The sequence below is a fragment of the Papio anubis genome, chromosome 16 (genome assembly GCF_008728515.1).
Source record: "Papio anubis isolate 15944 chromosome 16, Panubis1.0, whole genome shotgun sequence".
Taxonomy (NCBI): Eukaryota; Metazoa; Chordata; class Mammalia; order Primates; family Cercopithecidae; genus Papio; species Papio anubis.
The window spans coordinates 61,238,185-61,252,805 of NC_044991.1; the positions used below are offsets into that span (position 1 = coordinate 61,238,185).

The 14,621-nt window shown below is 40.7% G+C and overlaps 1 protein-coding gene across 2 annotated transcripts in view; it reads left to right on the forward strand.

The window, feature by feature from the left end:
- The first annotated feature begins 1,721 nt into the window (after positions 1-1,721).
- ASIP (agouti signaling protein) overlaps positions 1,722-14,621 on the forward strand; it is an 81,640-nt gene continuing 68,740 nt past the window's right edge. The window contains exon 1 of one of the 2 annotated variants that reach the window (XM_009216291.3): positions 1,722-2,792. The gene's annotated coding sequence lies outside the window, so the exon portion shown is untranslated. Of the gene's footprint in view, positions 2,793-3,205; positions 3,413-14,621 lie in introns of those variants that run through there. The other variant, XM_009216297.4, reaches the window with a different exon arrangement.

A 14,621-nucleotide genomic window follows, 5' to 3' on the forward strand; every position in this document is an offset into this window, starting at 1 on the left:
ATCTGTGAGTTTTTTCAAATTGTTACAAATCTCCAAAAAATGTTCTAATACGTTTATTTTTAAAAGTCCATATATAAGTGGACCTGTGCAGCTCAAACCCATGTTGTTAGCTGGGCACACGGTAGCTCAGGCCTGTTGTCCCAGCACTTTGCAAAATGTGCATGTTGCTCAAGGCAGGAGGATTACTTGAGCCCAGAAGTTCAAGACCGGCCTGGGCAACAAAGTGAGCCCTTATCTACAAAAAGTAAGAAAAATAACTAGGCATGATGACGCCTGCCTGTACTCCCCGCTGCTTGGGAGGCTGAGGTGGGAGGATTGTTTGAGCTCAGGAGTGTGAGGCTGCAGTGATCGCACCACTGCACTCCAGCCTAGGTGATAGAGCAAGACTCTGGCAAAAAACAAGAACAAAAAAACACATGTTGTTCATGTAATTTCAAATAGTGATGAGTTCTAGGAAGAAAATAAGGTTATATAGTAGTGGCCAGGCGCAGCGGCTCACGCCTATAATCCCGGCAGTCTGGAAGGCTGAGGCAGGCAGATCACCTGAGGTTGGGAGTTTGAGACCAGCCTGACCAGCATGCAGAAACCCTGTCTCTACTAAAAATACAAAAATCAGCCAGGCGTCCTGGCAGATGCCTATAATTCCAGCTACTCAGGAGGCTGAGGCAGGAGAGTCACTTGAACACTTCAGCCTGGGCTACAGAAGGAGACTCCATCTCAAAACAAAAACAAAACAAAACAAAACAAAAAATATATATATATATGTATATGGTAGGGAGTGAAGTGGGGTAACTTGAGAGAAGTTGGTCAGGTATAAACACGCATGAGGCAGATTCTAGGGCTGAGATACAAGGTAGTATAGTCGACAACTTCCAGCTTCTCCAGAAGTGGCAAATAACTTTCCCACTGGGTAGCCACACAGAAATATGTGAGCACGCTTACACGGCGTGTGCTGCCTCACCTCCCCCTACCAGGAATTTGGTTAAGGCTACAGCATTTTTACAACCTCTTTAAATCAACTTTATAGTATCTGGCAGCAAAGTATCATTTCCTAACATGCTGAATCATTGCATCTCTGAAGACCTGGAAAAGGGATGATAAGCCAAATCATTCAGGAACCAGGGGTTCCCAGAGAAGTATGTAATAAATTTCATCTGGATGTTGGAATTGGCCTTTTTGTTTTCCTTCTTCTTTCCTTTTTTTTTTTTCCAGTTACATTAAAAAAGCAAACACATTGTTTTTATCTTATCAAGCAAGGTGGGAAGAACATTTTTCCCTTTATTTCTAGGTAAGCCTGCACAAAGGATTGAAAGGGCTAACAGTATCTGGGTCATACAGGATGACCCCTGAATTATTGGAGAGTACTTTGTACATGACAGAATTATCCAGATAGGTAAATGGTGTTGCAAACACTTCACCAAAATCCAACTAGAGACCTCTAAGTTCATTTTAGTGTACAGCTTCCAAACTTTATCTGCAGTGTAGGTAGCCCGGTCTGTTTTAAAATCCTTCTAGGAAATGATGGCCGTGTAAATTGGTCCAACAAATAGCCAAATGTGCATGTTACTCTGTTAGAAAGGGAAAAGCAGACACAGGCATAAGTGTAAATTTTTATCTTGTGGCTTCCGAGGAACCTAAATGCCTGGACAGCTTTGTTGTGCTATGTGGCTGACAACCAGGTTATTAGATAACTCATAAAACTCTTCTCCATGGAGACTAGAATGAGGAAACAAGAAAAACAGATCTCCCCAAGCTGCAGCCACATTTAATGTCCCCTTTACCTACACCTGAACTCCTGCTCCCTGGAAGAAAACCCTAAATAAATACACCTGTGGCAGAGGCTGAGGCAGGAGAATAGCATGAACCCGGGAGGCGGAGCTTGCATTGAGCTGAGATCCGGCCACTGCACTCCCGCCTGGGTGACAGAGCGAGACTCCGTCTCAAAAAAAAAAAAAAAACTCTTCTCCAGCAGCCCAGACTTTCCTGCGGTTACCTCTTCCCATGGGACTAGAATGAGGAAACAAGAAAAACAGATCTCCCCAAGCTGCAGCCACATTTAATGTCCCCTTTACCTACACCTGAACTCCTGCTCCCTGGAAGAAAACCCTAAATAAATACACCTGTGGCAGCAGAGAGGGATTATTTTTGATAGCGGCTGCTCCCGACTGCAAGCTGTGGGCACTGAACTAGAAAGCAGTGCTGAGAGAGAGAACTAGGAATAAATGACACTGGGAAATGGGAAATTCAGAGAAGAAAAAAAAATCTTACTTTCCTCTCCTGAAAAAGATGCGCTTTGCAAGGTTCATCTTTTCATCTTTTAATCTGGTGAGTCTCGAAATTTTTAGTCTTTAGGCTACTTAAGCAGAACAAGAGTCTCACCTATTTACTAGATTAAATACAGAAGCAAGCAAACAAAAAACACCTTTGAGGTGTTTTCGCTGAATCTCTTGTGATTATTTGTAGCTCCTTTCAAAAATATTTGCTTTGGTGCATTTAAATTTTGTCTCAAATCTGCAGTGGAAAATATGCTTCAAAGGGGAAAAAAAAAGAAAGAAGAAAGAAAAAACCACCCAACACACTGTGAGCCTTGCATTTAGACTCAGCCCACTGAGCGGCTGGAAGAATTTTCGCAGACCCACCGGAGATCCCTGGATTCAACTATTGCGTAAAACCATTGATCTAAAAACTACATCTTGACTTCAGAACACTTCTTTTCATCTGGAATTATCTATTATTGACCACAGAGAGCAGCCACTGACGATTTCCTGGAACAGGGCCCTGTATAGAGAGAGGTGAGCTCCAGTGAGGGAAGAAGAAACTTCTTTCGCTTTCTGAGTGGGTGCTTTGGTACAGTACAATATCTATGCTATAGTAATATATCTATGGGCTCGACTTCTCCTTCTCCTCTTTTTCCTCTTTCTCCAGCCCCCTCCTTCCTCATCATCATCTTCTTTTGTTTGTTTATTTATTTGCTTCTTCCATAGTAAAACTTTCTGAAAGCCGATGTGCCTGGATGATTTTTGCCTGGTACGTTCCGCTAATTGGAGTTCCAGAATCACAGTTTCTTGCTTGGGTGCAGAATTTTCAAAAGTGTTTAAGTGCCTAAATTATTGTAGTGGTGGCTGGCCACTGCCCATGCCTTGTAGACAGGCAGCTGAGAAGGTACCAAAAAAAAAAAAAAAAAAAAAAAAAGGCTGCAGGTCTGTACCATTCACTGTACCAGAATGCAGAACCCTACTGAGCTGCTCCTCATGGAAGGAGGAGCCATGTTGTACTGAGCTGACAACACGGGCAATCGAAAGAGCAAACCCGGGGCATAAATGGAACCAGGCCCTGGAAGCGTTTGGTTGGTCAAGCCTTTCCTTTGGTCAAGTGGCTCTGTGAAAATAAGAAGAATCTGATCCAGATGAAGGTAAGGAGTTCATCTGCATCTCCTCTTCTCAAGCCACAGGGATCTCATTAAGGATCAGGGCACTTACACTGATGGCTTCACTTTGGGCCCAACCTTCAGCAGGACAGCCCCATGCAAAGATAATTACCAGGAATGGTGGGCTCATTACAGCCTTGATCTGGTCACTCCAACATACTGTTAGACAGATGTCAGAAAACTGACCGACATTTACATGAAAGTGACTAAATTGCAGGTTGAAGGATTTGGTTTCAGCCTCTGTCAGGTTGAGGCTTTGAAAAAACAGAATGTTATGCCTTCAGGAAACCAAATACCAGATTCTGTTGCTTTGGAGCTCTTGCAAATTCAAGCACATAAGGACATGTATAGCCAAAATTGAGACAATTACTTTTTTTTTTTTTTTTTGCTGGACTAGCTCGAGTGAGGAACAATTACTTTTAACAGTCTATTTTACGGTCCAGCGCAGTAACCCCCGTATATTGTAACTGGCTCTGCGTTGGAAGGCAATCTGGGAAAGGGCCTGTTTCTGTTTCTTTGAGACAGCCTGCAGGAAACTTCAAAGTTAAAATAATGTAAAACTTGCCATATCTTGGTTCCACTACGAGTGTTTCTCTTCTAAGCATTTCCGCCTATGAGCATTCCAGCAAAGATGCCATTACAGTCCAGCACGGAGAAATAAAAGGAGCCAAGTGTTGGGCAAAAGAGATAAGGAACCAGAGCCAGAACTCTCACTGAAACGGGAGATTTTTTTTTTTTCTTTTTTCTTTTTTCTTTTTGTTTTGAGACGGAGTCTCGCTCTCGCCCAGGCTGGAGTACAGTGGCCGGATCTCAGCTCACTGCAAGCTCCGCCTCCCGGGTTTACGCCATTCTCCGCCTCAGCCTCCCGAGTAGGTGGGACTACAGGCGCCCGCCACCGCGCCCGGCTAATTTTTTGTATTTTTTAGTAGAGACGGGGTTTCACTGTGTTAGCCAGGATTGTCTCCATCTCCTGACCTCGTGATCCGCCCGTCTCGGCCTCCCAAAGTGCTGGGATTACAGGCTTGAGCCACCGCGCCTGGACAAAAAGGGAGATTTCTTATAGAAAATAGGAACCAAAAAGTTGAGATGGCTGGGAGGAGGTGCGGGCAGTACGTCATCTTTTGAAATAAAAAAGAGTACGATTCCTAGGGGAAATGTACACAAAAAAACTGTGAGTTGAGAGAAAACTGACTTTAGTTTTGTTGGGGAGATTTATTCAGATTTTGGGAGGAAATTGGAAAGAACTATAAAGCTAGAGTCTGTAATTAGTTCCCACACCTGTGTAGACAGTTCTGCGGGGTGAGGTGCTGCCTGGAGCCCTGAGAGGTCTGCATTTTGCTCACAGGGCAGCTGTCTTGAGGAAAAAGATGAAGAATGGGAGTGTTATGGGGGGCATACGCCCCTCTGATGGTCACTACAAAGGTAGGATCCAGCTGTAAATGGCCTCTAGAGAGCCACCAGTTCCGTCTCCATCTGTTCCCCAAACTCGTGCTTACGGATTTGATATTCAGGTATTTTTCAGAAGAATGAGCTTGAAGCAAAAATACTGAACTAAAACATTCTTTAAAAAAAAAAAATTCAAAACCACAATTTGAATCTTGTTTAAAAGATGGAACGATGAGAAGTGTGATTCTCTTGGCTTGTTTAGAAATAGACATAGCAGGTCGGGTGCAGTGGCTCAAGCCTGTAATCCCAACACTTTGGGAGGCTGAGAGGCAGGTGAATCACGAGGTCAAGAGTTTGACACCAGCCTGGCCAACATGGTGAAACCCTGTCTCTACTAAAAATACAAAAATTAGCCAGGTGTGATGGCGGGTGCCTACTCTGGAGGCTGAGGCAAGAGAATTTCTTGAACCCGGGAAGCGGGAGTTGCAGTGAGCCGAGATTGCGCCACTGCACTCTAGCCTGAGCAACAGAGCAAGACTCCGTCTCAAAAATAGAAAAAAAGGAGTAGCCATACTAGACGGGATCCCAAGTGTTATGCATTTTCACTCTTCCCTCGGGTTATCCTCATCTCAGCTGCCTTCAGGACTCGTTCAACACAGTTAGTAATTAGGCTTTTAGAAAGAGAAGTATTTATGTAAAATTGCCTGCTTACGTCCTGTAGCTGCACCCCCTGTGCGTCCAGGGAAGTGTACGCAGTGACCTTTGAGTGGGTATCTGCTTATTTCGTGGTAGAACTGACTTAAAGCAGACTCCTAGTCCTTGGCGTTACTCTAAGTTAGGGACAAATTTCTCTTCCTCAGCATTATTACAAATTAGGGACACAGAGAAAACTTTGCTGGCTCCTAGTGAAGGCATTCACTGCTTGGAACCCAGACTCGGCAAGATCATGCAGCCTGACCACTGGCTGTAGTGCACCAAGCTCATGATCAGGAATTAGGAGACCAGATTCAGGTCTTGCATCTGCCTATAACTACCTGTGAGACTTTAATCTATGTATTGACCACCTCAGGGGTTCCATCTTCCTATGAATCAAATGGGAAAACAAAGACTCGCCTCCTCTAGTAGCAAGAATTCTTGTAGATACCATGACAGGTTAAAAGTATTTGCCATAGCCAGGGAAGAGAGAATGGGTTCAGACCCTTGATGTTGTGGTAGTTAACTTTTTTACTTGATGGATTTTTTTTTTTTTTTTTTTTTTTTTTGTGACGGAGTCTCACTCTGCTGCCCAGGCTGGAGTGCAGTGGCGTGATCTCAACTCACTGCAACCTCCGCCTCCAAGATCTGCTTCTGTATTGCCTCAATATTAAATAAATTCAAGCAATTCTCATGCCTCAGTCTCCCAAGTAGCTGGGACTACAGCCACGTGCCACCACACCCAGCTAATTTTTGTATTTTTAGTAGAGACGGGGTTTCACCATGTTGGCCAGGCTGGCCTTGAACTCCTGACCTTGGGTGATCTGCCCACGTTGGGCTTCCAAACTGCTAGGATTACAGGCGGGAGCCACCGATCCTGGCCATTGCTTAATGTTTTAAATCTTCATCTTCCATTTTCCTGGGCTCCTAAATGACCTGGATACACTTTTATTTTCTTTTTTATGTATTTATGGATGTATGTATGTATTTATTTATTTTTCAGAGACAGGATCTCCCTCTGTCACCCAGGCTGGAGTGCAGTGGTATGATCAATGTTCACTGCAGCCTTGAACTCCTGGGCTCAAGTAATCCTCCCTCTCAGGTTCCCAAGTCGCTAGGATTACAGGCACACACCACCATACCCAGCTGATTTTTAGATTTTTTGTAGAGATAGGGTCTTGCTGTGTTGCCCAGGCTAGTCTCTAACTTCAAGTGAACCTCCCACCCTAACCTCCCAAAGTGCTGGGATTACAGGTCTGAACCACCATGCCTAGCCCCTTATTTTCTTGTAAGTTTTTATTGATATAAAATACACTTACAGAAAAGTGTTCATATCGATGAATTTTAACTATGTGAACACACTCAGAAAACCAGAATCTAGATCTAGAAACAGAGCATTACCAGCACCCAGAAGGCTCCTCATTCCCTCTTCAAGTCCCTGACTTCTAACACCATAAATTAAGTTTTGTCTGTTTGGGGGCTTTATATGTGTGTGTAGGGGTTTTTATGCCTGACTTCTTTTGCTTAATATTAGGTTTGTGAGATTCATTTATGTTGTATATGGTAATATTTTATTTGTTCTCATTATTGTGTGGTATTACATGAATTAATACCACAATTTATTTATCCATTTGTTTATCCACAATTTATCTACAATTTACATGGATAAATGCCACAATTTATTTATTCATTGTCTTATTGATGGACACATGGAGTGTTTGCAGTTGGGGGCTATTACTGAACAGAAGCACTAGGAACATTTGTGAATGCTTTTGAGTACATTTCTATCTAGAAGTAGAATTGCTGAATCATAGGACATGTGTGTTCCGCTTTTACAGATATTGTCAGTTTTCCAAAATGATTGTATCATTTTACACTCCCATCAGCAATGTCTGAGATTTGTTTTTTCTTACATCCTCATCAAGAGTTGGTATTGTCTGTCTTTTACATTTAGCCATTTTGATGGGTGTATAGTGGAATGCTTCTTTATTTTAATTTCTATTCCTTGAAGAGTAATGAAGTTTAGCACCTTTTCACATATTTATTGGCCTTTTGACTATCCTGTTTTGAGAAATATCTGTTCGGATTTTGAACCTGTTTCTCTACGGGGTTGTCTGACATTTTTATTGACTTGTAAGCATTCTTTAAATGTTGATATGAGCCCTTTGTTGTGTACATGTTGCAGATACCATCTCCCACAAGGCTATGTTGAGTCACATTGCAGCTTCAGACAAAAAAAAAAAAATATATATATATATAGATAGATTCCTGTGTTTATTTTAAATTTTGATATTTTGTTCAGCATGGATTTTTTTGCATTACATTTGATTTTTTAAATATTGCATCAAATTTTTATTTCTCCTGATTACTGAGTTTTTTTTTGTCACCCCCTTAAAGAACTGTATCCAAGGCAAGAGCCTCACTTGCCTCCCCGCAGTCCTGGCCCGTCTCATTCTGTATCTTGCATTTTCATGCTCTTTATAGAGTGTTATTTGATGAAAAGGAGTTTCTAATCTAATGAAGTCCAAATGTTCAAGCTTTTCTTTTAAGATTAGTGTCTTTTCATTTGGATCACATTTATACAGTTACAAAAATAAAGATTTGATTTTGGTCATTCTTCAGATGTTTGGCTCTGAATGAGTTAAGCTGAAGTAACTGGCTCCTTTTTAAAAATGTTGTGCCATCATTTTACCTGATGAGCATTCTTGGAGCCTGCTAGATATTGTTAGGTCCTGAGGCTGTAAAGAGGTCTTCAACAGGATGTAAAGCAAACTTAATTGTAATTACCTTATTCAGCCCATTAAGAAACACAGTACTAAAGTTTTATCTCTAGTCTCTCAAATTGGCATCCCTCAAATTGGCATCTGGTAATGTACATTGTGAGGTAGACCGATAATCAAATGACAGTGCAACATCTTACCAAGAAGTAAATATGACCTGAGTGTCCTATAAATAATGTAAGAGCAGGTTTTGAAGTTTGGAGAGCTGTTTTCTCATTTCACGTACACTTGCCCCAAATTGTAGTTTTTGAAGTTGCGTGCATTATTACATTAACAAGCATTTTGTGTGTATGTAGTAGTTACTTTGTACTAAGAGAACTTGCTTTGGGGTGCAATTAAACAATAAACTGATTTTATTTGGGAGAAACAGGGAAGGGTGCACTTACTAGCAACGTAAGCATAATTTTTCAGCTTTTGCCCTTAAAGTTTTAATTAAGGTTTAAATTATAATTCAAAAATGTTAGACATTCTGTATCTTTTTGTTCAGCGTGGCTTTAATTCCCCCCGCCCCTTATGGTTTGTTCTTTAATGCCTTGTACATTTGGACACACAGTTTATGCTTTTTAGATTTTGGTTGCTATTTTGTCAAAATAAGTGTTAGCTGTGTTTCAAACTTGATTTTCTTTCTTTCTTTTTTGCCACCAGAATGTCTTATTTAAAAAGAAAGCTAAAAGTATACTTCTAAGTCAGAGCTTCTATTTTGGTGTAAAAGTTTTTACTTTTTTACTTTTAATTTTTTACTTCACATTGAATATAGCCAGACACCCAAGAAGTCTGATGGCCACCTGAGTGCAGGTGACAAGGACCTGACAGAGTCCATGTAGGGCTTTAGATTTGGACACACAAGAGTTGATAACTTCCTTGTGAACTCCTTGCCTGATCTAAACTCAATATGGATTCTGACTGTGTTTGAGTGATCATCTTCAAGGTTAAACCTGTTGGCAGTTACCCCTTTTCACAAAGTGCACAGTGGGAATCGAGAATCTGTAGGGTTACTTTTGGAGCAGTGGCTTATACCATTCACCTCTTTCATTTTTCTTTTTTTTCTGACTTATCTCACAGATAATGAGACCTTAATAACAAATAGGCGTGAAAAAATTTCACATTGAAATGATACAAACATTTGATGTAATAAAACTTTGTTGGCTTGATATTTCAAGGAACTGAAATCTAGCAATCTTACTAGAGAGACAAGAATTGGTCTCCAGCTGCCTTTGATATATTTGGGTGTGAGTGGAGCCAGAGCCATATACCTGGAGGGAACGTGGTTTGTCACAACAAAGAGGATTTTTTTTTCTTCAAACTCACATGTGGCCTAGGTTTCAAATTCTTTGCCGCAAGGCCGATTTGCTTACATTAACTAGAGTTCCGTAGGAGATACTGGTGACCTAAGCTAAGTTGCACTCAACATACTCAGTGTCAAGCTAATGAGGTTCTGTTATAAAGCTTCTACTTTTAATCTGAGAGAAAACATGTTCAGGGCTTCTAGAACACTAAAAATTTTGGCTTAAACAGTGTTCAGTCTGGTGTCAAACTTCCAATGGAATTCAAATTCACATAATCTGAAGTTTGTTCACAGGTTATCCTAATAGAATAATTCTTCATTTTGTTCTATTGAGCTGTCTTAAGGATTTGTTTCAAACAGCTAAGTTACTTGATTAAAAGAATGATAAAATTGTAAAAAAAAAAAAAAAAAAAAAAGATTAGTGCCTTTTTAAAATCCCTTATAAGAAATTTTGTCTTACCCAGTCTTAAAGATATTCAATCGTATATCTTCTAGACAGCAAGCACTGTCCACTTGAACTTTCTGCAATAATGGAAATATTCTATATCTGCATTGTCCAAGATGTAGCCACTGAATGGCTATTGACTACTTGAAATAGCACTAGCCACATATGGCTATTGAGCAACTGAAATAGTACATATGGTCTACGGCCATACCACCCTGAAATATTTTACGGATATTGTCAGTTTTCCAAAATGATTGTATCTTTTCTGAAATAGTACATATGATGAAATGAATTTTAAATTTTATTTACTTTTAATTTAGATGAATTGTGGTGAATGGCAATGTAGTTCTGTTAATGTTGTTGCACCTGGAATTGATTTTCAGGTATCATGTGAGGTCAAGTTTCCCTTTTCTTAAATTCTGTATGGATATTCAATCAACCCAGCATCATGTACTGAAAACACTATTAATTTTCCACTTTATTAATCCATTGTCTATCTAATATGTGTGTGTTGTTCTGGAATCTCCATTCTTTTCCATTTGTCCATTAGTCTATCTTTCTGCCACATGCACCCTGTTTCCATTTCCTGCAACTTTGCAATAAGTTTTGATATATGGTAGAATAAGTCCTTCATGTTTCTGGTCTTCCCCAAGATTGCCTTGGCTATTCTTGAACTTCTGTATTTCCACATAAACTTTATGATAACTTTATAAATTCCAGCCAAAAAAAAACCCTGCTGGAATTTTTATTGGGATTACATTAAATCTGTACATTGATTAATATGAAAGTCTTTACAATACTAAATTTTCTGATTCATGAATATGGTATATCCCTTCACTAGTTGAAGTCTTATTAAAATTTTTTGATAATGTTTTATAGTTTTCTATGTAGAAACCTGGCATAACTTTCATTGGATTTATTCCTAATTATTATCTATTTATTTTATAAGTGGCATATATATGCATATTTTATATATATATATTTTTTGAGACACAATTACACTCTGTTGCCCAGGCTGGAGTGCAGTGGCATGATTTTGGCACACTGCAATCTCTCCCTCCTGGGTTCAAGTGATTCTCGTGCCTCAGCCTCCCAAGGAGCTGGGATTACAGGCACCTGCCACCATGTGTGGCTAATCTTTGCATTATTGTAGAGACAGGATTTTGCCATGTTGGCCAGGCTGGTCTTGAATGCCTAACTTCAAGTGTTCTGCCCACCTCGGCCTTCCAAAGTGCTGGGATTACAGGAATGAGCCAATGCACCCAGCCTTATAAGTGGCATATTTTAATTTTAGTATTAATTAATTAATTTCTTTTTTGAGATGGAGTTTCACTCCTTTTGGCCCAGGCTGGAGTGCAATGGCACAATGCTGCCTCACTGCAACCTCCGCCTCCTAGGTTCAAGCAATTCTCCTGCCTCAGCCTCCCAAGTAGCTGGAATTACAGGCACACGCCACCATATCTGGCTAATTTTGTATTTTTAGTAGAGACGGGGTTTCACAATGTTGGCCAGGCTGGTCTCGAACTCCTGACCTCAGGTGATCCACCCGCCTTGACCTCAAAGTTCTGGGATTACAGGCGTAAGCCACCATGCCCAGCCATATTGGCATGTTTTAATGTTCATTTTTAGTTGTTTGATACTGGCATATTGACATAATAATTAAAATTTTGCATTTACCTTGCATACAGCAACCCTACTCAATTAACTTAATAATTCTTATAGTTTATTTATAGATTCACAATCATGTAGTGGAGTGTGTAGTGATTTCTTTCAGATAGTTGTTTTTTAAATTCTTTTTTTTTTTTTTGAGATGGAGTTTTGCACTTGTTGCCCAGGCTGGAGTGCAGTGGTGCAATCTCGGCTCACTGCAACCTCTACCTCCCGGGTTCAAGCGATTCTCCTACCTCAGCCTTCCGAGTAGCTAGGATTATAGGCACATGCCACCACGCCGGCTAATTTTGTATTTTTAGTGAAGATGGGGTTTCTCCATGTTGGTTAGGCTGGTCTTGAACTCCTGACCTCAGGTGATCCACCCACCTTGGCCTCCCAAAGTTCTGGGATTATAGGCATGAGCCACTGCTCCTGGCCAGTTTTTTAACTTCTTTTTCTTGACTTAATTGGACTGGGTAAAACCTTAAGAACAATGCTGAAATAAAAGTGAAAATAACAGGCATCCTTATCTTAGTTCTGATAGAAAGAAAGCACTCAATAATTTCAGTTAAATATGATGGTTGCTGTAGTTTACTTTTTGTAGTTACTCTTTATCAGATTGAGGAATTTTTCTTCTAATTCTAATTTGATATAATTTTTAAACATTAACAGATGGTGAATGTTATAAAATGCATTTTTCTCATTAATTAAAATGAGCCTGTGATTTTTACACTTTATTCATTTTATTTATTTTCTTCTTTTATGGATAGGTAATAGTTGTACAATTTATGTGGTACATGTGATACTTTGATATGAGCATACAATGTGTAATGATCAAATCAGGATAATTGGAATATCCATCACCTCAAGCATTTATCATTTATTTGTGTTGGGAACATTCCAAATCTACTCTTCTAGTTATTTTGAAAGGTACAATAAATTATACTTAATTGTACTCAACCTATTGTGCTACCAAATACAAGTGTGTCTGGAATTGGTGGGTTCTTGGTATCGCTGACTTCAGGAATGAAGCCGTGGACCCTCACAGTGAGTGTTACAGTTCTTAAAGATGGTGTGTCTGGAGTTTGTTCCTTCAGTTGTTCAGATGCGTCCAGAGTTTCTTCCTTCTGGTGGGTTGGTAGTCTTGCTGACTTCAGGAGTGAAGCCATAGACCTTCGCAGTGAGTGTTACAGCTCTTAAGGGCGGCACATCCAGAGTTGTTCGTTCCTCCCAGTGGGTTCATGGTCTCGCTGGCTTCAGGAGTGAAGCTGCGGACCTTCGTTGTGAGTGTTACAGCTCATAGAGGCGGCACATCTGGAGTTGTTCATTCCTCCCGGTGGGTTTGTGGTCTTGCTGGCTTCAGCAGTGAAGCTGCAGACCTTCTTGGTGAGTGTTATAGCTCATAAAAGTAGTGCGGACCCAAAGATTTACTTCGCAGTAGCAAGATTTACTGTGAAGAGTGAAAGAACAAAGCTTCCACAGTGTGAAAGGGGACCCAAGCAGGTTGTCACTGCTGGCTCAGATGGCCTGCTTTTATTCCCTTTTTTGGCCCCACCCACATCCTGCTGATTGGTCTGTTTTACAGAGTGCTGATTGGTGCATTTACAATCCTTTAGCTAGACACAGAGTGCTGATTGGTGCATTTACAATCCTTTAGCTAGACACAGAGTGCTGATTGGTGCATTTACAATCCTTTAGCTAGACACAAAAGTTCTCCTTGTCCCTCCCAATTAGCTAGACACAGAGTGCTGATTGGTGCATTTATAATCCTTTAGCTAGACAGAAAAGTTCTCCAAGTCCCCACCTGACCCAGAAGCCCAGCCAGCTTTACCTCTCACAAGGTCTTATTTCTTCTATTCTAATTATATTTTGTTTTGATTTGATTTTTGAGACAGTGTTGTTCTGTCACCCAGGCTGGAGTGCAGTGGCACCATCTCGGCTCACTACAACCTCTGCCTCCCAGGTTCAAGCGATTCTCCTGCCTCAGTCTCCCAAGTAGCTGGGATTACAGGTGCCCACCACTATACCAAGATAATTTTTGTGTGTGTGTTTTTAGTAGAAATGGGGTTTCACCATGTTGGCCAGACTGGTCTAAAACTCCTGGCCTCAAGTGATCTGCCTGCCTCAGCCTCCCAAAGTGCTGGGATTGCGGGTATGAGCTACCACGCCTGGCCTCTAATTGTATTTTTGTATTCATTAACCAACCCCACTTTATCTCTTCCTCCCTACTACCCTTCCCACCTTCTCAAAAACACCATTCCATTCACCACCTTTCTGATAACAATTTTTTTAACTCCACATGAGTGAGAATATGTGACATTTATCTTTCTGTGTTTGCCTTATCTAACTTAACGATGACCTCCAGTTCCATCCATATTGTTGCAAATGACAGAATTTCATTCTTTTTTAATGGCAGAATAATATTCCACTGTGTACATATACCACTTTTTTGGGTTTTTTTGTTTGTTTGTTTTGTTTTTTTGAGATAGTCTCGCTCTGTCACCCAGACTGGAGTGCAGTGGCACGATCTCGGCTCACTGCAACCTCCGCCTCCCGGGTTCAAGCTATTCTCCCGCCTTAGCCTCCCAAGTAGCTGGGATTTCACGCGCAAGCCACCACACCTGGCTAATTTTTAAATTTTTAGTAGAGACAGAGTTTCACTATATTGGCCAGGCTGGTCTTGAACTCCTGACCTCGTGATCCACCCGCCTCGGCCTCATAAAGTGCTGAGATTACAGGCGTTAGCCACCGCTCCTGGCCCATATACCACATTTTTAAAATCCATTCATTTGTTGATGGATACTTAGGTTGATTTCATATCTTGATTATTGTAGATAGAGCTACAATAAACATGGGAGTTTTTTGACATACTGAATTCCTTTCTTTTGGATATATACCTATCACTGAGATTGCTGGATCATATGGTAGTTCTATTTTTATTTTTTTGAGGAATCT